General features: G+C 34.8%; 1 long non-coding RNA gene across 1 annotated transcript; it reads left to right on the forward strand.

The window, feature by feature from the left end:
• Window positions 1-2,321: 2,321 nt before the first annotated feature.
• Window positions 2,322-26,199, forward strand: LOC118752376. The gene is made up of 4 exons (XR_004994671.1): window positions 2,322-2,503; window positions 2,556-2,685; window positions 25,562-25,968; window positions 26,032-26,199. It is a non-coding gene; the product is annotated as an uncharacterized LOC118752376 (long non-coding RNA).

The raw sequence follows: 26,199 nt of genomic DNA on the forward strand, positions 1-26,199 counted from the left end.
AGACTAATATAATCTCGACAAAAATTTAGAATTTCGTCCTTCTAACTTTTTTAGCTTTATAGTATATTTAATTGAAAAGAAGGTTGTTCTAGAAAAGAAATTTTGGCATAAATGTAGAATACCTACAATCCTCAAATTAAAAAAATTCATGTTGGGATCGATGGAGATCATTGAGGTGAGCGTAACGATATATATATTTTTTTTTGGGAAACAACAACTACAACAATTATTAAAGGTCAACGTTCAAATTAGGCATGTTTTTTAATTAATATTTCTCGATATTTTGATGTCATTTGATAGAGAATTTAATTCTCTTTAATTTGATATACATATTTATGCATATATCTTTTATAGTATTCACAAAAATCTAATTAATGTGGAATTCTACTTTGTGAGGGTTATAATCCATAAGCGCGGCCGAAGGCCGCCTACGCAGAAAGGTGTTCTGTGCAACAGGTGTTCAGCGCCTTTTCTTCGCAACACAGAAAGAGAATTCTACTTTGTGAGGGTTATAATCCATAAGTGCGGCCGAAGGCCGCCTACGCAGAAAGGTGTTCTCTGCAAAAGGTGTTCAGCGCCTTTTCTTCGCAACACAGAAAGAGAATTCTACTTTATGAGGGTTATAATCCATAAGTGCGGCCGAAGGCCGCCTACGCAAATACACACATTAATTAAATTTTTGTGAAAACTATAAAAAGGTATATGTGTAAATATGTATATCAAATTAAAGAGAATTAAACTCTCTATCAAATGGCATCAAAATTGCCCAATTCCTTGGAGAGGTTTTCGAGAAATGTTAATTTAAAAAATGCTTAATTTGAACTTTGACCTTTAATAACACTGTGAGACAAATGGTAGGGGTCAATGGTCGGGAAGGGTTCAAACTACCGGGGAAAGTTATATCGGTAAAAAAGAAGTTATACCCAGCGAAACGCCGGGACACGTCTAGGAATCGAGATATATCGATTTGAAGTTAGTAACTATCATATAGGGGAAATTGTCACCTTTGGTGGTCTTTTTTTTTGACATAACTCGAGAACCACTAGTCCGATTTTGCTCGAACAAATTTAAAAAAATTAAAAATTACAATTCCTTTAATCTGTTCATATAACGTTTTTCTATATAATCAACAGTTTTGCCGGTAAATATAAATGTATGAAGAAAAAAAATATTTTTTGCCTAAAATATTAATTTTTTTTATTTTTTAAATTCATAAAAAATCCAAAACGGAAAAAAAGGCAAGTCGTATTACTTTCACGCAAAGTCACATAACCTTTAAGCAAAATGAGACATAGATCATAAAAATCGATGGACGCGTTTCGCTTTTATTCACAATTAAGTGAAGGCATCTCATTTTGACAAGAATATTTATTTTATGTTTATTGTTTTTGTTTTATGTTTTTGCTGATTGGTGGGAAAATATTTTTCAAACAATGTTATGTGACTTTACGTGACACTTTTTTCCGTTTTGGATTTTTTATGAAACGCCGGGCCACGTATAACTTGTTTTTGACCGATATAACATTTCCCGTTGGTTTCATCCCATCCCGATTTTGACTGTCGCATAGTGTAATTGTTGTAGTTGTTGTTTCCCAAAAAATATATATATACCGCTATGTTTACCTCAATGATCTCTATCGATCCTATTTTTTTTTTTTAATTCGAGATTTGTAGGTATTGTGCATTTGTTCCGAAATTTTAATAAAAAAATGTTTTTCTTGACAATAAACTAAGTTTACAAAGGTTAAATTCTTAAACGAAATTTCTTTTAACAAAGTTTAAAAAATAAATTTGATTAAAAGGGCAGTCTCAATACCTATTCGTCATTGTGAACCTTTAGTTTTTTTTGAATTCTACAGAATTTTCTATTTCATTTGGTATCCATACTGTTATTCTGCATTGCATTGAATTTTTAAAATGATTTTTGGAATTTATCATATCTCTGGAATTATAAAGTTCTTTAAAAAAATCCTGACGTCAGAGAGAAAAACTAAAAATGAGTGAGTTTATTGATTGCTTCGTGTGCTGTGATTTTTTTTTTTGTCGCACGGTGTAATGAGGTGTGTTTTTATAAAAAGTAACAACCCTCGGCAGAGAAAGGCACACCTTCAAAAGAAAAATAGCCAAAACTGGTCAAAATGTCGTATGCCTGTTATTTTTAACATATTATACATATGTACAAATGTGGTTATTTTCTCACTACACCAATCTCATATTGATACGAGTCTTTAATTTCTCTATCCTCGCAACTCATTAAACTTACATATTTAGCTACATATGCATACATATAGAAATAATTAAAATTTTCCTCTTAAATTTTAGGTTGTCGTTTATTGGGCAAATTCTTGACACCGAATGAAAGCAATGGCGCAGTTCGCGAATTATCACTTTATTTGGTTGTTATTATTCACAGCATGGCTATAGTATTATCAATACTTATTGTTTCTTTCATTTGGATTTTAATAATTGTTAGTGCAAGCGGACTCTCGAGAATATTTAACTGGTAATATGCAAGTACCCAGTTGATTTTGATTTTACATACAAATTTTTTCTAGGTGTTTTCAAAAACTCGGACCAATATCAGATAATTTGCTAGCGCTATTTGGGGCTTTTATTATTTCACTGGCAATGAAGAAATGTGGAGGACTGTCACTTGTCGTAACGTGCATCTTATATTTATTGTTGGTAAGCATGTTGTTGTGTATTTTACAATCGGTTTATGTTTGCTTTTATGATGAATAGCGATTGCAACCTAACTACAGTAGCGTTATCAGCGAAATGAGTTGCCAGGTTGAGGATTTGGTAGTAATTTGGAGGGTTTTTAAGTGTCAATACGGCACAACAAGCAAATTACGGTTTGTCTCAGGGCACAAACTTTTCTGATTCTCAACTTTTTCCCTGTAAAAATGTAGTAATTTCACTAATCTTTCTAAAACTTTTATAATAATGGTAATAGTTTGGCGCTGTGGTGTATTGTCGGCCGCTGTGGTGTAGTGGTAAGTAGTGCGCGCTTTCACTCATCAACACCTGGGTTCAAGCCCTGGCCAAAGCAACATCGCAAAAAATATAGAAAAAGGTCTTTTTTTCTTAACAGCGGTCGTCCCTCGGCAGGCAATAGCAAATCTCCGAGTGTATTTCTGCCATGAAAAACAGCTTCTCCTAAAAATACAATCGCCGTTCGGAGTCGGCGTAAAACTGTAGGTCCCTCCGATTTGTGTGACAACATCAAGGCGCACGCCACAAGTCGGAGGAGAAGCTCGGCCAAACACTAACATATGTGTAAGCGCCAATCTATTATTATTATTATTATTAATAGTTTGGCGCTTACACGCTAAGTGTTTGGCTGAGTTTCTCCTCCAATTTGTGGTGTATGTCTTGATGTTGTTACACAAATGGGGGGACCTACAGTTTTACTCCGCCTCCGATCGGCAAATGGATTTTATGAGAAGCTTTTTCATGACAGAAATACACTCGGAGGTGTGCCGTTCTCTGCCGAGGGCTGTTAGAAAAAATATTTTAAAATTTACAAGTAGGGATTAGGGATTTGTCCCAGGCCTCACGGGGTGGTATGGCGCACCTTGAACCACTCAGCCACATCGGTTCCTTCCATAAAAAGGACATCCAATTCTGCCGGGCACCCGGGTAGGTTTTTATGCTATTTTCTAATTTAAAAAGTTATAAAAGGGTTAAACTCAATTATAAATATCAATTTTGAGTATATACATGCACAGATATAAATTCAAGGCCGTATTTCAATCAGTAGGGCATCTATTTGTTCAGGGACTACAAGAAACCTATTTTTATATTACCCTGGGATTCAGTAATTCAGTGTCATTTCAAGTCACTAAATTTGAGATTAGCAATTAGTGACTATTTTTGCGACTTGAGATGATTTGGCTATTCAGTAGGAGAGAAAATGTGTGGTGAAAACAAACACAGACAGTCAACTGATAGCGTTTATGTATGCCTTTTGCGGCGCCGCCCGAAGAGTCGTAATGGCCAAGTGGTCAAAGCATTAGGCTGCCGGTCGAGAGGATCCGGATTCGAGTACTCCTCGGGCGCAGAGGATTCTTTATATTTTTTTTATTTAGTTATAATTATAGTTATAATAATAATAATTATTATTATTATTATACAACGTAACGTACAAAATTACCTATCGAAAATCTCTTGCTTTGAAACTAAATCGTGACTACAATTTTCTATATCTTTGGAGGACTTTGGCAGTACTTTGATTGGCCCGATACATACCAGTTTGTCGATAATTTGGTACATGCCGATAATTCAACGGATTTCAATAACACTAAAATCCGGTACCTAAACAAAACTCGACAACTCGACCAATTTCGATAATTTACGATAACTGTGCCCTTAAGTGCTCGATAAATTTCAATAACTCAAAAGTCTATATATCTCTAGCCAAATCGATAACTCGATAAATTTAGGATACCTCTATAAATTTCGATAATTCCGTAAATTTTGATGCCTCATATTTTCGAAAGCTGTAGAGAAATCTCGATAACTCGTTACACTCTGGTAACACATTTAAAATAAGATAAGCAGTAATAATTCAATAAACGTATTAATTTTAAAAATTTCAATAACTCGATATACTTTGAAAATTCCAAAAACTTCGATTCGATAAATCTTAAAATTTTAGTACTTAAATAAATATCGACAACTCGATAAGTTCAAAGAACTCGATAAATTTCATTAACTCTATAAATAATGATAATGCAATAAATTTCGATAGCTTGATAAATTTCATTAACTCGACAAATTTCGATAATCCCGTAAAATTTTTATAGCTGCATAACTATCACTACATTTCGACAACTAATTTTCTGTATCTATAAATTAGATTTTTTAGTTTTTTTTTTGCCGACGGTGCTAAGCATTTTCTTCCATATAAACAGGGCTGGATTTACTTAAAATGCCGCCCTGTGCCCTGTGAAACAGGCCACCCTTTTATTCTTTAACGTACATGAAATATAAGAAAATCTTTGCGTATACAATTCACAACTGAAATGCAAAATATGTGGTTAAATTCATTCAATGTTTAATTATAAGATAATAACCATATTTACATATTCTTATACATATGATAATGCAACTAAAAATTGATTACACTTGTGAGTTCTAATACATATTTTTGAATGGAAACAAATCTTCACATTCCAAGCGTTGGAGTAAATGGGCCTCCGCACACTGGACTGCTCAGTCCGCCAAAAACCGGTTTTGTGTGGATAAGAGGGGAATGAGAGTTCGAGTTTACCTCGCTCATTTCAGTCCGCGAAAATCGCGGATTGACGGTGGACTGACACGCACACATAGACAACATGTTTTCTATTTCGTTTTGTTTGCATGTGCCACATGCACTAACACAATTATGCGTACTTCATGTATACAAAACTGAAACCTGTTTTCGGCCGACTGCCCAGTCCAGTGTGCGTTCAAGTGGTGGACTGCTCAGTCCGACTGTGCAGGCTAGTGTGCTCAGGCCCAATCGGACTCAATGCACAGAATAGCTAAGCTATTTAGGGCCGGTTGCTCAATGTCTGGTTAACACAAATCGGAAGTAGAAGCTCCGGTTAAATACAACTACTGCTTTATCGCACACATGTTAAGTTCTGAACACATTGAAAACGACGAGCTACGGGCCACAGCTGCCAATTTGTTATCTTCATTATCTAAATGCTTTGTCGATGGCGACATGATGTTTTTGAACGCGGCAGCGACATCATGAACTTGTATGAGTTTGACATAAAAGAAGAGGAAGAACCTTATCTGTCGTTGGAAAAATAGAAATAGATCCAGTGTGCAAACCTTTACCACATATGCGGTAGATCTACCACATATTTTTTAAAATTTGGGTGTCTACCACATCTACCACACAAGGCTTAAAATCTACCACATTTTTGGACAGAACATTTGTTTACAATTTTCACATAAATCTAAAATTTCAACTCAATTCTAATACGAAATATAAAAATTAATCAATAAATTTCTAAAAAGGTATATCATGAATTCTGCTTTCAATATATCTGTACCTTAACTTTTTAATATTTCAAAAATCCGCATATTTATATTTGCTAAAGTATTTTGCAATGGAAAAATAATTTGGTGGATTTTTTGCATAAATGAATCTGTAGGATTTTTCTCAAATTAATAAAAAAATATTTTTTTTTTATGATTATATTTTCTAAGTAGAAAACGAATGTTATACTTATACTATATCTGTACGATCCACTAGCACTTATATTTCCCGATCTAATTTTCGAGTTGTGCCTCTTTTGAAGACGGTGTGCGAAATGTATACCCAATAAAAATATACATCCCTATGCTGTAATCCGTCGTAGATTTGATTTTGCTACGAGTCGTAAAATTGGTATGCTGTAATCCGCGTTGTCGCCATCTTCGAAATTCGTAATGTTGGTATGCCTGAACCCGACGTAGCTGTCATTTTTATGTATTTGTCGGAAATTTTGTACGAATAGCAACTCGTGTCGGAGCGAAACAAATTGTATTAAAATATCAATAAAGTAAAGAGTGTAAACACAAAAGTAGGTACGTAAGTTGAAGTGTGAATAGAAAAAAAATGTATTATTAAATGTTTACAAAAATATCAGAACGAAGATCACAACAAATCGCTCGCAATACGCAAAACTGGTGGAATGCATGAACGAAAGGCCAGACATTGGTCGAGGCTTTGTAAAAGGAGCTAAGAGGATGTGCTGGAATTTTGGGAAAGCGTTCCAAGAATTAAAGAAGGTCAATATCTAGTGAAATGGAGGCCCTTAAAAGTAGGGAGCTTACATTTTATCATTTAAGCTAACAGAACAATCTCCTTTGTATATTAGCAACTGTTAGGTGTTCTACCTCCTGGGACAAAAGTGCACCGGCCACTGAATCCTTTGTATTCTACTTAATTAAGGAAAACTCTTTTTAAATAATGATTAAACTAGTTTTTTTAATTGCACTATTCACTTGCGATTATATTTATTTTGATTTGTTTATGTCAAAGCAGCTGATTAAGAACTTCGAATTTCACGTTTTTAGCTAGCAGCGCCGCTGATAGTTACGATCGGATTACAGCATATCAATTTTCGGAACGGAGCTACGAATTCGTAGCTACGAACATTCGGGTTACAGCATAGGGGTGATAAATTGGAAAATCTGCCTCATTTTCTTTGCCGATTCTACCACACTAAAATAAAAAGGGGTTTGAATAGATCTAATCTGGCCACAACCACAGTCGTCGCGTAGCCCGGTCGTCGCCAAAATAATTATCTACATAAAAGTACGCACTTTATATGCATGAAGTCGAAATCGTCGATAATAATGTTTAACTGGGAGGTAGTGATAACCAGATATTGAACAACCGGCCCTTAGTCAATTTGCCTCATGGAGCCAATTTACACGATGAGTTTTCACCCTGGGTGGAAAGCAGAGATTGGCAAACAATGCTGTTTTTGTGACTTTAAGCCTACTAACATTAAAAACGGGGGATGAATGAACAACAGCGCAACGCGTGCAGTGCTTGCAAAGACGGCCACCACAAGTGAAGATACTTTAAAAGCTCATACTGATATTGACTTCGGCAAACCGAATGAACGTGCACGAAACCAGCAACCACCGTATTTGAACGGCTGCCGAAAGCATTCGAGCTCATTTGAACGGTTGCCGAAAGCATGAGAGCCAGCGTTCGGACTATTGAAATTCGATTCGGGAGTAAATGGCTCGAAAAATCGCATCAAAAACGAAATTTTCGGAGCAGATTAACATGTTTTTTATTAAATACTGCAAGGAAAAATTGTTACATCTTTTGGTACATTTTCAATTCATAAAAGTTTTTTCTATTTTCTATTATTTTGCATATCGTCGTTTAAAGAACAAAACCGCGTATCAACAAAATGGAAAACCGCGTATCAAAACAATGCAAAACCGCGTATGTGAGGTTATATAAATTGTTTTCTAGAGAGTAAAAACACTAATGGTTCCCTATTTTATAAAGCAATCGCATTTCTGGCTAGTATATTTCAGGACAAATGGATAAGAATTGAGCCAAGAGCTTGTGTGAGCAAATCCAATTTTTGGCAGCAAATGTCAGTTAAGCGGTTTTGCAGAATGACAATAGGCGGTTTTGTACTTGAAACGACGATATGTATACATATATGTATATTTGTAAGTGTATACATATCATATATGTAATACTCCTATATTGGCAGTAAGAGCTAGTACCGTCCGAAAACACTACAGTACAGATATATCAATAAACACGTACGAAAGAAAAGGAACACATACGTTTATAAATAGACATGTACACAACACATATACAAAAACGGCACTCAAGTACACAATACATTGACAAAAACGGTACTAGACTGTCTCGCTTTGATTTCGGAATGATTACACATTGAGAAGTTAGCTTATATAGATACATATGTATATTACTGGTAGTTTTACAATTCATCACATTGTGTTTACATTGTAATTGTAAAACATTTGCACGGAGTGCTTGTAAATCAGCTTAATCTCTAAATAGTATTCAAAACAAACTTTTCATTAATAAATGTATAAATTAAAAAAATTTTATAAATTACCAGACGGCGTATAAATTTCTGACCTTTGGTTTTAACTTTCAACTGTTTCTACATTAAGCCTGTTCCTGTATTTATTTTTAATGAGATTCATCTCTAAAAATTTTCTTTCGGCAGCAGCACTACTATGCGGTAAAATAGCTAACGTCAGCATACACTCTCCAAGTAACTAAACATACTCCTTTCCAAAACATTTTTCTGGTCCTGCTTGGGAAATAAAAAGTGACTTCGCAGGAATGTTAAAGAGTAAAAGAGACAACTTCTGTTACACCTTGCTATACAAAACCTTGGTGGTGGCCACAGCAGTTATTGAGCAAAAATTTAATAAGTTACCATATTATTTTTAATAAATTCTTAATGTGAATGGAATGGCAGTGATCGGGACTTTTATAACTTGTATAATAAAAGTCCTTAGAAAAAAGTTATCTTTGGACTCTATTTTATTTGAAATAAAATAATCAGTCAACCCGGACTTTTATTTTTTAAGTCCAGCAATAAAAGTTAAATTTGGCCAAATATTTTTTAAGTCCGGAATAAAAGTCCTTTCGTAATAATAAACAAACCGCTTATCCAAATCAAACAAATTTGGTATCAAATGAAAGAGGACTGAAATAGCTTTCTAACAGAAATATATAAACCGAATGTTGCCACCTCTTTATACTTCTTTTTTTTAAATATTAATATTAATATATTTAATCCGCGAAAGCAATTTTTTGTCCAGGTCATCAGATCTGCACCGTAGGTTCGATTTTCAAAAGGGAAGTGTCCAATTAAAGGGCTTGGCCTGTAGATGTGCAATAGGGTTTTATTTTTACGAAAATAGTTGCCACCTGTTAAAAAATGTAATTCAAATTATTTAATAATCAATGCCATTTGATCCGCACTGTTCGTTCGATTTTGAAAAATGAGGTGTGAGATTAAAGGTCTTGGGCTGTAGATGTGCCGTGAGATTTTAGTTTTTCAAAAAGAGTTGCTACCCTTACAGAAAATAATTATTCAAATTATTTAATTTCCATTTTAGTTTTTCGAAAATAGTTGCTACCTTTACAGAAATAAGAATTATTCAAATTATTTAATTTCCATTGAAAGCGTTATTATTTCAATTTTTCCTTTCAAGAAAACTTGGACGTTTATGCAAAGAACCCCGCGATCACTTCGAGTGGCAGTATCGATTTTGAGGCACGTTTAAGCTTGTTATGTTTTTCATTAGCAAACTGCATAATGTTTTTAGACGTGATTTTTGTCATCTGTAGTGACAAATATTTGATTGGTGAGAGTCTTAAATGACGCAGAATCGAAAAATGACAAAGGCAGTGAATCTATTGTAATAAAGTCAATGCACGCATTCACAACCTCACTTTGACACATTTCTAAAGTGATTTTAACTTTTTTATCGTTGGAATCAATTGGTTCATTTGCAAGTTTTACATATATGTTTAATGTTCTCCTGAAATAAGTCAGCCTGATAAATAATATATGTATGTATATGGGGAAAATCGTAAACTATAAAAACTTGAACAAATTTTGGAGAATTTGAAACCACAACCAACTATTTTTTAACACTGTGGAATTTCATAACATTACTTTTATGGTACTTTGACTCCATATATTTAACCGTTAAAAGTTTACGATATACAAAAGTACGACACTTTAGCCGCAGTTTTAAATACAGTATTTTGACCCACTTTATAACTTAAAAAATACACTGCACACTTGCTTTTTAGTAAAACTTAAGACAAAATATTTTGATCTCTTTGTTCTTTTTAATATTAGTATATTAGTATTAAAATTTCCAACCTACGTATGTACTTACACTGGAGCTGATGTATGAAATTATTCTTCTTCTGATTTTTCTTTGTTTTCACTTTTTCCACTTTAATATTTAGTAGTATTTGATAAATGAAAATCACTTTCTCAACTTTGAATTTCGATTTTCTTCTATTTCATCACAGCTTAAGTACTTTTTTCCTTACCAATTGTTCGGGCTATAACAGCAAACTGTTCGGGTTCCGATCGCACCTGAAAGATTTGTCACCAAAAAAGTACTTAAACAAAAGTGCCAAGTACTACAACAACTAACTGTTAAATGTTAACTAATATTACACGAAGGGCGAATTAACGCATTCGTTAGCAACACAAGGCCACGGCTTCTTTGGTTTCCTGGTTGAGTCAGATATATTAATTCATATATAATAATAATAGATTGGCGCTTACACATATGTTAGTGTTTGGCCGAGCTTCTCCTCCGATTTGTGGCGTGCGCCTTGATGTTGTCACACAAAGCGGAGGGACCTACAGTTTCACGCCGACTCCGAACGGTGATTGTATTTTTATGAGAAGCTCTTTTTCATGGCGGAAATACACTCAGAGGTTTGCCATTGCCTGCCGAGGGACGACCGCTGTTAAGAAAAAATCTTTTTTCTATATTTTATCTACGTGCTGCGGAGTGGAAGCGCGCACTGCTTATCACTACACCACAGCGGCTGCATTAATTCATATATGGCAACCTTTTAGAAAACTAACCATATTGCACATTACAGGCCAAGCCCTTTAATTTGACACCTCTTTTTTGAAAAATCGAACCAACGGTGCATGTCTGATGACCTGGAAAAAATTGCTTCGCCTATTAAATATATAGATTATAAAAAAAAACATATAAAAAGGTGGCAACCCTCGGTATATATATATATATATATTAGGTTAGGTTAGGTTTGTTTATTATTACGAAAGGACTTTTATTTCGGACATACAAAATTTTTGGCCAAGTTTAACTTTGATTGCTGGACCTAAAAAAATAAAAGTCCGGATTTTTAAGTTATTATTGGACTTTTTCCCAAAAAGTTAGAAAAATAAAAAGAATCCAGGATTCTTGTCCAGGAAGTCCTGGGATCAAAGGAACATTGATAACTTTATTCTAGGACAATATTTTGCCCCGGACTTTTATAACATCGAAAAAAAGTAACTTTTATTTTCTTTCCCTGGAAAAAAGTAAAAAAAAATCGGAGCATATTTTAGGTCAAGCGGAGTAGGGAGTAGATTTTAAATTTAAAAAATAAATCGGAGAAATCTACTCCGATCGGAGCGAAGTCCGGACACTAATGAGAGCTCATTTAAACGGTTGGCGAAGGCAAGGCTCCGCAGTTAGCGTAGGCAAGCCATATCATTGATTTGTTGCAGAAGTCATAACGCCGCCTTTGATTTTTTGCCGAAGACACGTTTGATGGGTTGCCGAAGTCATGATACTGTAGTTCAAAAACAATTCAACTACATTTGCTTGTTTCAAATGAAGCATTGATATGTACATACATACGTACGCATCCACCAGGGTAGCCAACTCATTTTTGAGAATTCCCCGATTTCCACAATGAAATTCCCCGCTTTTGACCGAAATTTCGTAAAATTCCCTTATTTACAAAAAAAAAATTATATATTTTCTGTTTATTTAATTTTTCAATGTAATTCACATACATATTCATAAAGCAAACCAAAATTTTATATAGTTTGTTAACAAATAAAGAATAAAACATGTACATATAACGTTAACATACCTACAGTGGTCTAAAAAATTTTAGTCGCACCAAATTTTGAAATGTTTTCACAAATATTTTTTTTGTTAGTTAATTTGAGATTTATTTTTTTGAGAAAAATTTAGTTTGACTTTGTGCAATATTAAAAGAAAATCAAGAAACGTTCGTTAAAATTTCGGGATTTTTAATTAGATTTTCTAGAAAGATTTCGAGTATTCAGTAGCCCACTTAATTCTAGTATAAAAAGTGCCAGTTTCAAGTGGCTAAAAATTTTTGTTTTCGAATTTTTTTGCCGAAGATGTTGCGTTTCCTTCCATATAAACTTGTACATACATAAACACTGTCGGTTGATTGTCTGTGTTTGCTTTCACCACACATTTGTGGTGAACTTTTTGTGACTCTCTCCTTCTGAATACCCAAATCGTCTCAAGTCACAAAAATAGTCACTAATTGATAATCTCAAATTTAGTGACTTGAGATGACACTGACCCTGGGAGGGGCACCGAAATTGCGCATATGGAAACTGTGCATTTAGACATTATTTCGGTTTCAACCGAAACTGTGCATGTATGCTTTATTTCGGTTTTTACCATATGCATTATTTCGGTTTTAAACCGAAACTGTGCATGTATGCATTACTTCGTTTTTTTTCATAAGCATTATTTCGCTTTTAAAACGAAAGTATGCATATGCATAATTTCGGTATTTTCTCATATGCATTATTTCGGTTTTCAACCGAAACTGTGCATGTATGCATTACTTCGGGTTTTTCATATGCATTATTTCGGTTTTCAACCGAAACTGTGCATGCATGCATTATTTCGGTTTTTGTTATATGCATTATTTCGGGTTTCAACCGAAACTGTGCATGTATGCATACCTTGGTCTTTCACATATGCATTATGTCGGTTTTCATCCGAAACTGTGCATGTATGCTTTATTTCGGTTTTTGCCATATGCATTATTTCGGTTTTGAACTGAAATTGTGCATGCATGCACTATTTCGGTTTTTGTTATATGCATTATCTCGGTTTTCTAACGAAAGTGTGCATATGGATAATTTCGTTTTTTCTAATATGAATTATTTACTTCTACTTAGTAAGGGTTTTAATCCCTAAGCGCGGCTGAAAGCCGCCTACGCAGAGAAAAGTTCTGCGCAGAAGTACTTCCGGCCCCCTTTTCCGGCAATACAGAAAGGAGAATTCTACTTAGTAAGGGTTATAATCCCTAAGCGCGGCCGAAGGCCGCCCACGCAGAAAGAAGTTCTGCGCAAAAGTACTTCCGGCCCCCCTTTTCCGGCAACACAGAAAGGAGAATTCTACTTAGTAATGGTTATAATCCCTAAGCGCGGCCGAAGGCCGCCTACGCAGAGAGAAGTTCTGCGCAAAAATACTTCCGCCCTTCTTTTCCGGCAACACAGAAAGCAGAATTCTACTTAGTAAGGGTTATAATGCCTAAGCGCGGCCGAAGGCCGCCTTCGCAGAAAAAAGTTCTGCGCAAAAATACTTCCGGCCCCTTTTTCCGGCAACACAGAAAGGAGAATTCTACTTAGTAAGGGTTATAATCCCTAAGTGCGGCCGAAGGTCGCCTACGCAGAAAGAAGTTCTGCGCAAAAATACTTCCGGTCCACTTTTGCGGCAACACAGAAAGGAGAATTCTACTTAGTAAGGGTTATAATCCCTAAGCGCGGCCGAAGGCCGCCTACGCAGAGAGAAGTTCTGCGCAAAAATACTTCCGCTCTTCTTTTCCGGCAACACAGAAAGGAGAATTCTACTTAGTAAGGGTTATAATCCCTAAGCGCGGCCGAAGGCCGCCTACTCAGAAAGAAGTTCGGTTTCATGTATGCACTATTTCGGTTTTTGTCATATGCAATACTTCGGTTTTGAGTCGAAACTGTGCATGTATGCATTACTTCGGTTTTTGTCATATGCATTATTTCTGTTTTGAACCGAAACTGTGCATGCATGCATTACTTCGTTTTTCTCATATGCGTTATTTCGGTTTTCAAACGAAAGTGTGCATGTATGCATTATTTCGGGTTTTTCATATGCATTATTTCGGTTTTCAACCGAAACTGTGCATATATGCATTATTTCGGTTTTTTTCATATGCATTATTTCGGTTTTCAAACGAAAGAGTGCATATGCATAATTTCGGTTTATCTAATATGCATTATTGCGGTTTTCAACCGAAACTGTGCATATATGCATTATTTCGGTTTTTTTCATATGCATTATTTCGGTTTTCAACCGAAACTGTGCATATATGCATTATTTCGGTTTTTTTCGTATGCATTATTTCGGGTTTTTTCATATGCATTATTTCGTATGCACAGTTTCCATATGCACAATTTCAGGGTGCCACCCTGGGATTCAGTAATTCAGTCTCATCTCAAGTCACTAAATTTGAGATTAGCAATTAGTGACTATTTTTGTGACTTGAGACGATTTGGGTATTCAGAAGGATAGAGTCACAAAACGTTCACCAAAAATGTGTGGCGAAAGCAAACACAGACAATCAACTGATAGCGTTTATGTATGCCTTTTGCCCGCGCCGCTGAAAGAGTCGCAATGGCCGAGTGGTCAAAGCATTAGGCCGGCAGCCGAGAGGGTCCCGGTTCAAGTCCTCCTCGGGCGTAGAGGATTTTTTTTTTAGTATTTTTTTATTCGTTTTATTTTTTTTTTCATTACATTTGTATGATATTAAAGCATTTTGGTTTATTTCCTAACGAAATTCTTGTTGAACAAATTTCCTCGCTTCATTTTCGCGTTTTTTTTTAATAAAGTGGAAAGAAATAAGCTTTTCCTCCATACTTCTATTTTTGTGACCTGCTCTTAGCCAGCTGACAAATTAGTGACTTATGTTAGAGACTAGGGACGTGAGACAGCGTACTGAATACCAAATAGTCTCAAAATCCAAGTTCACCACCAAAAGTCACTTTTAGTGACTAGAGACCGCTTAGTGAATGCCAGGGTGAATTACTGAATCCCAGGGTTAAAGTTACCCTGGGATTCAGTAACTCAGTCCCATCTCAAGTCACTAAATTTGAGATTAGCAATTAGTGACTATTTTTGTGACTTGAGGCGATTTGGGTATTCAGAAGGAGAGAGTCACAAAAAGTTCACCAAAAATGTGTGGTGAAAGCAAACACAGACAATCAACTGATAGCGGGTATGTATGCCTTTTGCCCGCGCAGCTCAAAGAGTCGCAATGGCCGAGTGGTCAAAGCATTAGGCTGGCAGCCGAGAGGGTCCGGGTTCAAGTCCTCCTCGGGCGTAGAGGATTTTTTTTTTATTTAGTATTTTTTTGTTTTTTTTATTAGTTTTATTTTTTTTTTAAATCTTTAGATTTTAATGTTTTGAAAACAAAAAAATATTTTTTTTTTTCAATACATTTGTGTGATATTAAAGCAATTTGGTTTATTTCCTAATGAAATTCTTGTTGAACAAATTTCCTCGCTTCATTTTCTCGTTTTCTTTTAATAAAATGGAGAGAAATAAGCTTTTAATCCATACTTCTATCCTTGTGACCTGCTCTTAGCCAGCTGACAAATTAGTGACTTATACGGTAGACAAACGGGCTCGATTATTTGCATAACCAGCCTTAATTTGCTTTAACTCATGCATTTTTCTCTTTAAAATGAGCATAAGCAGCCGAACAAATGCACGAAATTTTTGGGAATTAACTCGGATCCGTTGAATTTTCGATGACAACACTGCTAAAAACGGCCAGTTGTTGTCTTTTGTACAAGTAAGCAAACGAAGCAATCGAGTTTCGCGCACGCGGTAGCCGAGTGGTGAGAGTTGCGAGCTACAAGCCTGTAGCTGCCAGGTTCGATACTCGGTTGGAGCGATTGCGGAAATTTTTTGTTTTTATTATTTATTTTTTATTTTTTATTTTATTTATATATTTAATTTTACTTTATTTTATTTTCATTTGCTTTGTTTTATATCACATTTCTTATTTTACTATTAGTTAATTTTAATTTTTACATATGCATTTTGTTAAAAATTCAACAACAACTAACTGAAAGTAACGTAAAAAAAAATATAGAACTTATAAAAAAAAAGAATGAAAAAGAAATAAAAAAAGTATACTGGCCGTGGGACTCGAACCCACGACCTTGCGGCTGGTTTATTCGCATTATTGCCGTCTGTAAGGGTAAAATTTTAATTTGCATTTATGCTTATTAATTCAAATTAATTTTCTCCGTCTGTCTACCATATTATTTTCGAGACTAGAGACGTGAGACAGCGTACTGAATACCAAATAGTCTCAAAATCTAAGTTCACCACCAAAAGTCACTATTAGTGACTAGAGACCGCTTACTGAATGCCAGGGTTAGCTGCTTTCGTACATACAACAGGGTTGCATCTTCAATATCGTAAATTCTTAATTCTTAATTGTACTAGATTAAATAAATGCGTATTCATACAAGGTGATTAGTAGTAATTTGTAGGGTTGCAAAAATGTATGTTTGATCGCATTACATCATGCTCCTTTGGATAAAGAGGAATTCGGCAAAAATATCAGTTTTGCCATATTCTTCTTGCCCAAAATTTATAATCAAAATTAAATTGTTTTGAAGGAACGAATTTGGATTTGCTTGAGAAATATTCCTTCCCTTTTTACATTCGTACGTTCAGAACAATTTAGTTATTCTAAAAATGTATTTGAATATTAAATGTAATTATTAGTGTTGGGCAGTATCGATACAAAAGTACTCAGAACTCGATTCTCAAAAGGATCGACAGCACCCGATTTTTAAAAGTATCGATACTGAGTACTCCAAAGGACTCAGTACTCACAAAAGAACTCGTAAGTATTCAGTACTCAAAAAAGAAACTCGAAAGTACTCAGAACTTAAAAGAACTCGAAAGTACTCAGTACTAAAAAATACCCTGTTCCAATAATCGCATTGATACATGTACTCAGGATCAATTCAAAGTACTCAGTATTAAGTGTCAAATAGACTTAAAAAGTACTGAGTTTTATTTGCATTTAACGGTATTCAGAAATGATTGTACTCAATTTGCAGTTTAATAATTTTCAAGTACAATACTTGTACCCAGTACAGTTAGCAAATCATTTGACGTAATTTGGGATTCATATATTAATTTAAATAAAATTCTACTAGCTTGTGAAATTTCTACACTAAGGGCCGTTTTCTAATGTAAAGCCCTGTATGCAGCTCTCAAGAAAACGGTCAAGAAAAAATTGCCATTATTTCGCTTGTGTGTCCAAGGAATTTTGACATTTTTGATACCTCACAGCCTGTTGCCTCACTCTTTCCTCAAGAAATAATGGAACGGGCATATATTTCTGTTGCAAACCTGGGTTGCCTTGTGCTCTTTTTTCACAAAAAACTTTAGAAAACCGTAGTAGAAAGCGTAGTAAATTTCTTAAGAACTGCCTTAAGGAAATTTGACTCAAGAAAATTTCTTAGCCATTTCTTGTACGTCATTTTATATAGAGTTTTTGCTTTTCTTGAGAGCTGCATACAGGCCTTAAGCAGTAAAGTTGCCTTTACTAACAGGGCAGTTAAATTGTTCCTCACTTTAAAGTGTTTTCGTTTTCTTATCGTACCGGTAAAAATAAATTTGTTATCCCGTAATTACGGCAGTGCGAGAGTGAAACTTCACTACATTCGTCATAAAATTTTAAAGGTTGGCAATACAACATAAGCAAATATAAAGCACGAGAAACTGTTAGCAAAAACCAAGATCTTGGTTGAAATATCTAATATATCTGACTCATGAACTAAAACTAAACCAAAATTTAAAGTTGGGTACAAACTTTTAAAGGTTGCATCGGGTGAGCAAAAATTTATCGATTCGAGAAATTAATGCGCTGAACAGAAAACGAAAACTCGTATATCGAGACGATAAAGTGGCCGGTAATCTAAAGGATAGATGAGAAAACGGCCCTAAGTATGGAAATGTTACCAACATGTGTATATTTGAAGAAAGTACCCATTACTCTGAAAAATATCCGATCCTTAAAAGTATCGATACCAAAGAACTCGATCCTCAAAATTACTCGATACTTCCCAACACTAGTAATTATGTAGTTCTTATTAGTAAATTAGGTTATTAATAATTAATTGCCTAATTGCCGTGTAATACTAGGGTTTAGAGTAAGCATATTTCGTATTTAAACAAGTATTAATGCAGTAGTAAAAGCCTAATTTAGGGTAGATATATATGTTTATTTACAGTAGTTTATGAAATAATTAAATACATATATATGTATGTTATTTTAAGCGATGAACGCTTATATCGTATGGTGATGTAACTAAGCCTAAGGTTTTTATAAGCGATTTAATAAGAATGATAAAATAATATCGAAATTCAAGGCCTTTTTTTGTTGTTTTGTGAATATTTATACACGGATTTTTCTTTAAGCCAAGCGGCTACTTTAATTTTTATATAAAAACATGATATTTAAGTTTTTGTTTTATACATTAAATTTAGATTAAGTATTTTTTAAATGTTTAATAATAGGAATTTTATGTTCGTTCATGCATCGAATTCGTAAGCTTTGATAATTCTTTTATATAATTTAAGCATTAAAATTTAGCTTTATTTAGGAATATGAAATTTAGTGAAATGCAAATTTTTAAGGTTAATAAAATTTTGACTTTTAGCGAACTTTTTGGATTCTGTTTTTGTGAACGGTTCATACTTTGTTTTTGTCTTTGTCAAATATAGTCACGTTTACACCGTCTACTTGTGTCACTACGTATGGGTCTAGTATATGCTTTTGTGTTTGTCACGGGGCTCCTTTTGAACTAAAACCATATCATTTTCGTTTACGAGTAAGCGACGTGCAGGCGTGTCGTAAGTTTGTTTTCTTTGAATTTTAGGTTTGTTGATCAACTCTTTAGCTAACGCATGCGATTTTTGCATACGGTATTTTAATTCCTTGGCATAATTTTCAACGTTATAGATTAGGTCTATTTTGATTTTTTTGTAATTCATGTGGTAAATTAGCTTTTTTGCCAAACATTAATTTAATTGATTTAATTGAATTCATGATGCCATAAGTTAATATAAAAGTTTCAAAGCAATAGATTTAGCTGATTTGTCTGGTATAGCTACTATTACCACATATTTTGTTAGATCACAAATCATAGTAAATAACAGCGAACTTGTTGCCATATTTGGATTCTGGTAAGGGTCCTATCGTGTCTATCACTAATATATCAAATGGTTTAATAGGGCTTGGCGTTTAAATCAAATTTTCTTTTACTCTAGGTTTGACTTTATTCAAAAGACATTTATCGCAGTTCTTGACAAATTTCGCAATGTCATGGGTCATGCGTTTCCAATAATACTTTGTTCGAATTTTCGCGTATAGTTTTTTCATTCCGCAGTGTCCTCCTGCAATCGGATCGTCGTGGTAAACTGTCATTAGTTTTAATTTTTTGTCGTCATCAGTTATAGTTTCTATCTGTTAGTATAATTTGTAAAGATTTTAAAATTTTGTTTCCGCTGGTTTTAAAGTTTGTAATAGAAAATTTTTTTAAAAATCCACCATCCTTAGGCCATGCTATGCTTTTAATGTTTACTGTCTGAGTTGAAATGTGTGTATAATCTTTGGTTTGTAAGTCGATTCCCTGATATCATAAAAATGAATGCGTGAAAGTGCGTCTGCACCTACGTTTGCTTTACCCTTAACCCATACCCCGATGGTGAAATTGTATTCGGCTAATTCAAGCCGTATCCTTGCTAGTTTTGAGGCTGGATCCTTCATATTAAATAAATTAAATAACGTCCTGTGGTCCGATTTAACAATAAAATGAGTTCCGTAAACGCATGGTCGAAATTGTTTGATTGCAAAATAGATGGCTAAAAGTTCCAATTCTATAATTGGCTTTTTCGGTTCGGCTTTATTAAATGCTTTAGAAGCGAAACAAATAGGTAAATCACTTCCTTGTTGCTCTTGGCTCAGTATAGCACCGCACCAAATTTTTGAGGCATCGATAGTAATAATAAATTGTTTTTTAAAGGGGTATTGTAGCAGTTTTGGTGAAATTAATGCTGATTTCAAAGATTCGAATGCTTTATCCCACGCACTGTCCCAAATAAACTCAACTCAACTTCTGGCCGGAGAAAATTGCATTTGTTCGGGTTATATTTTAAGTTAAAAGCTCTGCATGTATTGAAAATTCTTGCAAGAGGGAACTTATCGGCAATCAGTTTTTTATTAACCGCACGGAAAACGACGCACATGCGGTACGCTTTTTGACCATAAGTTTCTTTTTTCGGAACAACAATTAAAGGGCTATTATAATTTGAGTAACTTTCCTCGATTAATTAATTTTCTAATAACTTGTTAACTTGACGGTTTATTTCTTCACGCTGTTGTTTAATGTCAGTTTGTCGTCCGGAAGTGCAAATATATTTGCGTAATCTACGCACAAGTTGAGGAATTCGCTCTCAGTGTAACTAGGAATTTGTTTTTTCAAAATCTCAATCAGTTCTTTTATCCGGCTGTCATCGTTTCTTGTCTTATTAATGGAATGAGCATTGAAATTAGACAGTTTTTCAGTCCGGATGTTACAATTATTTACGTATTTTAAGTCACTTGTGGTATTTATAACTTTGACTATTGGGTTACTTGTACTAATTATGCACCTTTCCGTGAAAACACCGTTATCAATTTCTTGTGACTCCACAAAAAGTGGTTCCGGCGAACTTTCTAAACTGAAGAGTCGAAAAACTTCGCATCTGGATAGAATTACGCAGGTATCGCTTTCAGTTCCGTGAAGAATCGGAATTGCGACTTTTTTGTTACCTACCCAGACGGAAATGCGATTGCTTGCATGGCTGATAACGCATTTATTGGCTTTCAAGAAGCCCTTACCCAATATACCGTCTGCAGGGATGTTAAACTCGTCATTAACCACATGTAACGTATGTTTTATAAAAAAAATCGGAAAAAGCCAAATTTGTCGTAATTTTACCCAGAGTGGAAACAGTATTAGTCACGCCCGTGATGCGGATAATATCATTTGTATCAATTGGAAAATTTTTGTTAAAACTTGAAATTTTAATTAAAGAAATGTCAGCTTGCGTATCGACCAAAAATGTGCATAATTTATTTGACCTGGAAATTTGCAATTGAATAAAATCTGAATAATTTACATTTAAGCAGTAAATGCCTTTTGTTAAGGAAAAATCGTTTAGTTGTCTAGCTGCTGCTCCCCCAGTGTTCGCTCCTGAGGGGCGTGAGCGTTTAAATCACGGACGTTTGCATTTCTACTATCACCTTTTCTACTTCGTCTTTGGAATCGGAAAATGTTGTTGAAGCAAGTATTGACTTGACCAGATCCGACTTGGCATTTATTCGACAAACATTTACGGTTTGCTCAACGGCCATTTCATGAGCTTTTTGTTGCGTCATTCCTTTGGAATTGCCAGGTTGAATCCTTCCACGTAGAGCAATTTTGATGTCATTAACTGATAGTATTTGCGTCGGTAATGCTTCGCGAGCTTTTCCCTCTAATTTAGATTTTAAAAATGCCATCAACGTACTGGTTAGTTTTTCTTCAGCTCGGTCTTCTATCAAACTTATTTTATCGAGAAAAGAATCGAGCGCTAACGGATCCCTACTATAATTTTCTCTAATTATTGATGAACATAGACTAATAAATGACTTTTTCTGTTCGATCGTAGCCGTTTTGTAAAACCTTTTTGAAAAATCGGTAATATCAGGTGAGCTGGTAGCAGCTGGTGGAGCGTTATCTACAAATAATGAGTACTTTAAATCTGGAAGTGATGAGCTTCTTTTGATACAAAAATCTAGCGATGCTTCTGACTCAGCGTCAGCGAATTCTTCTGATTCGTTTGGCATATAAGACCTTAATGTATCCTTCGGAATTGGAATCTGACAATTTAACCTAACAAAGCACTTCACTAGTAGCTCCTTGCAACGTGATAACTTTGCTTGTACTTCTTTGAGGTTATGTGTTGAACTGTTATCGGTTACGTGCAATACAACTTTATTATATCAAGTTATAAGCGAATCTTTGTATTCTTTGAGTTTAACCGCGTTTGTCGACAGTGGTCGATTCTGCAAAATTCGCTTAGTTATTTTAACGAAATCAGATTGGTATTCTGTAAATTGTATTTCAAAATCTGGCATAACCGATAACCTCAAAACGTTCAAGCACCGATAGTTACCACCAGCTACCACTCACCGCACCCTTATGTTGAAAAAGAATATATGTATTACTTACTGAGAAAATAGTCAAATATTATAGTCCGCTGAAAATTTGGCATGCAATAAGGGGTATAGCCATGCAATAGGAAAGGTATGTGTTCTTTCTTTGTGCTGTCCCACATGCAATGTAAAAGATGGTGTTTTGTTTTTTTCAAACTTTTTTTTTTTAATTAGGCAAAATATTGTTTTTGTTTTTAATTTTGTAAATGTGTGGTGGGCACTTTACGGCAAATAATGTTTTATGTACATATACATATACATAGATATATAAATGCATAAGTGTATGTAAAAAATTTTGAAAAATTTTAGAAACATTTAAATTGTTATAAATTTTTGTCACTGCCGTTTGCTGTAGAAAAATAAAAATTGTTAAGGTGGGTCATTTAAGTAAGGGTTTTTGCGAATAAAATAGGTGTGGTAGTTTTTCGGTATAGAACCTTCGGAATTATTGTCAGGAAAATGTAGTTCTTTACGTCACGGTTCTTTCTGCCGAGAAGACAAATTAAAAATTGGAGTCAAATACGTAGCACAAAACTTGAAATTTTATCGAAAATTAGATGGAAGTAAAAATATTGAAAGTTATACAAGATAATTTAGGTGATTAAAATTATAAAAAATATTTATATATTCTAAATACATATATATATTTTATACTTAAATTCTGCTGCCTGCTGTACCGTTCCGCCATGAATTGCTGGTTATCCGCCGTTGTTGTTGTATGCTGCTGGTTACTGCTTGCTTCCGTTGCTAGTTGTTACATATATGTATACTGGTTGTTGTTTCGGTGTATTTTAACGCCGATGCTGGTTTTGCTGCCACTTGATGGCGCGGTTTCACATACCATCATGTATGTATATTTGGTGCCGTTTAGTGGCTTAGCGACGGTGGCGTGTTTTCATTACCGCTATGTAGCGGTTGTTACCCTTCAGTGACTTAGCGACAAGGTGGCGTTTTTTCACTCACCGTTATGTAGCGGTTGTTACGGTACAGTGGCGGCTTGGCGTCACTTGGTATGTGGTGCAGCACTCACACATTTTTCTAGTTTTTAAAATTATATGTATTTGGCTCACCGCCACCATGCCATGAAATTGGGTTTCTTTCGTTTTACTCGAAAATTTAATTATTTAATTGGGAAATTTCGTTACCACCGTTTTTTTTTGATTTTTAAGTTTTTTTAAATTTTTAATTTTTTTTGTAGTTTTTTATTACTTGTAATTAGTACCACCACCAATAGTTTGCTTAGCTTTTGCTTGTTTCGATTAAATTGAATTCATTTTTCCCTTTTTTGTAGTTAGGTAACGTTTAGTTTTCTAGTTTAAGTTTCTAGGGCTACCTTCAATTCCTAGTTTTATGTAGTTAGTGCAGCTGTCTACTTGGGTAATATGAAATAATTTCTTTTTGGTGTGTACCCCGGATTTCGCTGGCCGGGGACGTACCCGTTCCCCTGATCGGGTCGTCTTCCTCCTCTGAAATTGTCATTTCCTGCTTTAGAGTGTTGGCCCCTATTGTCTACAGAGCCTGTCTTATTAAAAATTGTGTTTTCATTCTTATTGAAATTCCTATTGAAATTACTCCTGCTTCTGTTTGCGTACAGAACTTGCGTGAACCTTACTGGACTGACTTCTTTGGCCACCTGTATTGCTTCTACCAACTTGACTGGCCCAGCTGCTGCTACCACTGCCTTGGAAGGCTCAGACAAGCCTTTTTAAAAGCTGATAGACCTATTTGATCATTGAGCTTCAGAATGATCTCCCATGCGTGTCGCGTAAGCTTCGGCTGATTGCGTGCCCTGATAGGACCTGGCAATATCTGCATGTAATTTCGTTGTTGTGTTGTTGGGCTTATATGCTGCTTGTAAAACTATCTTTAGGGTTGGTATGTCAGTCGGTGTCCTGCTATTAATTTGTTTTTTACTTTTTCAGATAGCTTGGCCATTAATATGAATTTTACTAGCATTTGCCTTTGAGCACCATCTCTTAAGGTTTCGCTATAAAATTCTTTGTAACCTAAAAAGTTATTTAAATCTTTTTGTTCCCCGCGGAACTGCGGTATTATCTTTGAGGCTTCTACCAAATTGAATTCTGCCATGATAAAATTTTTTTTCCAGAGGTCTCTTCTTTGATTACCAAAAACTTTCCTATCTCTTTGGTTAACCCGTCATATATTTCTTTTAACCTTTCGACATCATCACTAGCGCATCTTCGAGTATTCTTAACCGCCGGTGCCTTTTTTAGTTTCGCTAAAAGTTCATTTAAATTATTAAACTCCATATACCCCTCTACAAATTCTGCTCAATAATTTACTCATCTATGTAATGTTTTTAAGATCCTAGACCTTAGTTCTATCATATTTATTTTTTTCACTTAGTATATTAATATTTAATGCAATATTTATTGTAAAACTGATTCATGCTATACATTATTGTTTACGCTCTTATGCTTTTTTATATATTTTTTATAATGCGCATTTAGCTTTGATAGTACTAAAATTATTAAAATTATTGAGTTTACATATTTTAATTTTGTGGGTGTATCAAACTGCTGTGATGCGGATGCTACTGCTGCGGCTGCATTGTTGTTGTTGTTATTAACAATTTCCTTCTTTGTTTGGGTGCCACTCATCTTTCCTCAGTTTTGTTGCTATGTAATGCAGACGAACATGTGTGCGAAAGGGAAATCTATTTCCTGGTGCAGAGTTTAAAGGAATCGGAAGAGTATGAGTCAGGATAGCAAAGCTCATATTTATACTTTGAAATATGCCTCTAGGAAAAAGAAATATTCTTCCCAGCATTCTTTACAGTTTCCAAAGAAGCATGAAAACATTCCATTTTGTTGGACAGCTAATTTCGTTTTAACCGTGCGATGTCATTAGTTAGACTCTTTTCCCCTCTGTAATGTAATGTTTGTCACCAGGACCTAAGTCCTTTCAAAACCTATCAGACTTGTTCCCTGAACGGTCGGCAGGATCGACATGCAATGTTTGGTTATAATTTTCTAATGGTTTGAGTATTATTCTAAGCCCTCCGGCTGCTTTGCTCAAGCGTATAACGCTTGTTATATATACTACAACATGTTTACAATCTATTACAATAGTTCAGTTATAAAATATCTTATTTACTATGGGTAACCAAGCACATTGCTTGGTTACTCCCTAAGCTATTTCTCCTTATTTACATTCATTCTTTATTTACTTTGGGTATTCATGTAGTATGCGCTGACCCACATCGCTCGTCACCCGATCTTGCGTTTGTAATAGCAAGCGTTAAGTGTGCCCCATGTGGCGCCACACGTTAAGCCACAGTGCAAGCCATTACGAGTGTTCTGCATGTGTCATCAATCCACACTCGATCGTCACAACAAATACGCCGATTCAGCAATATACAGGCATGTTCTGCAAATCGTTTCGGGTGATATTTTCGTATTTTCCGTTTTCAAATCGTTTGACATGTCCTGTAAATCGTTCCGTTTTCATTTTTTCGAACATGAGCAAATCGTTTTGTCACCCTGTTCTGGAAATCGAAATCGTTAAAATTTTCCCGTTTTATATTCGTCAACTTAAATGATAGCGGTTTGGAAGTCTAATAAACGTTTTTTTGGAATAATATTTTTAACAATGTAAGTCCTTACTCAAATTAGCTACTTATGTGTAAATTTAAGTTATTATTTAAAAACTTTTAGGGGAAAACACAAAAACTCCAAGCAAGAGCTAATTTTAGTTCAATTAATGGAATCTCATCCAGATCTGGCAAAGAATTTTTCGAAGGGCGACAGAGTTGCCGTTGAAGAAAAGTGGAAGGAACTGACCACATTGCTAAATGCAGAAGGGCTTCCCCAGAAGGACGTTAA

Source organism: Rhagoletis pomonella, unplaced genomic scaffold, assembly GCF_013731165.1.
Source record: "Rhagoletis pomonella isolate Grant_MI unplaced genomic scaffold, Rhpom_1.0 Rhpom_scaffold_01438, whole genome shotgun sequence".
In the NCBI taxonomy this organism is placed as follows: domain Eukaryota; kingdom Metazoa; phylum Arthropoda; class Insecta; order Diptera; family Tephritidae; genus Rhagoletis; species Rhagoletis pomonella.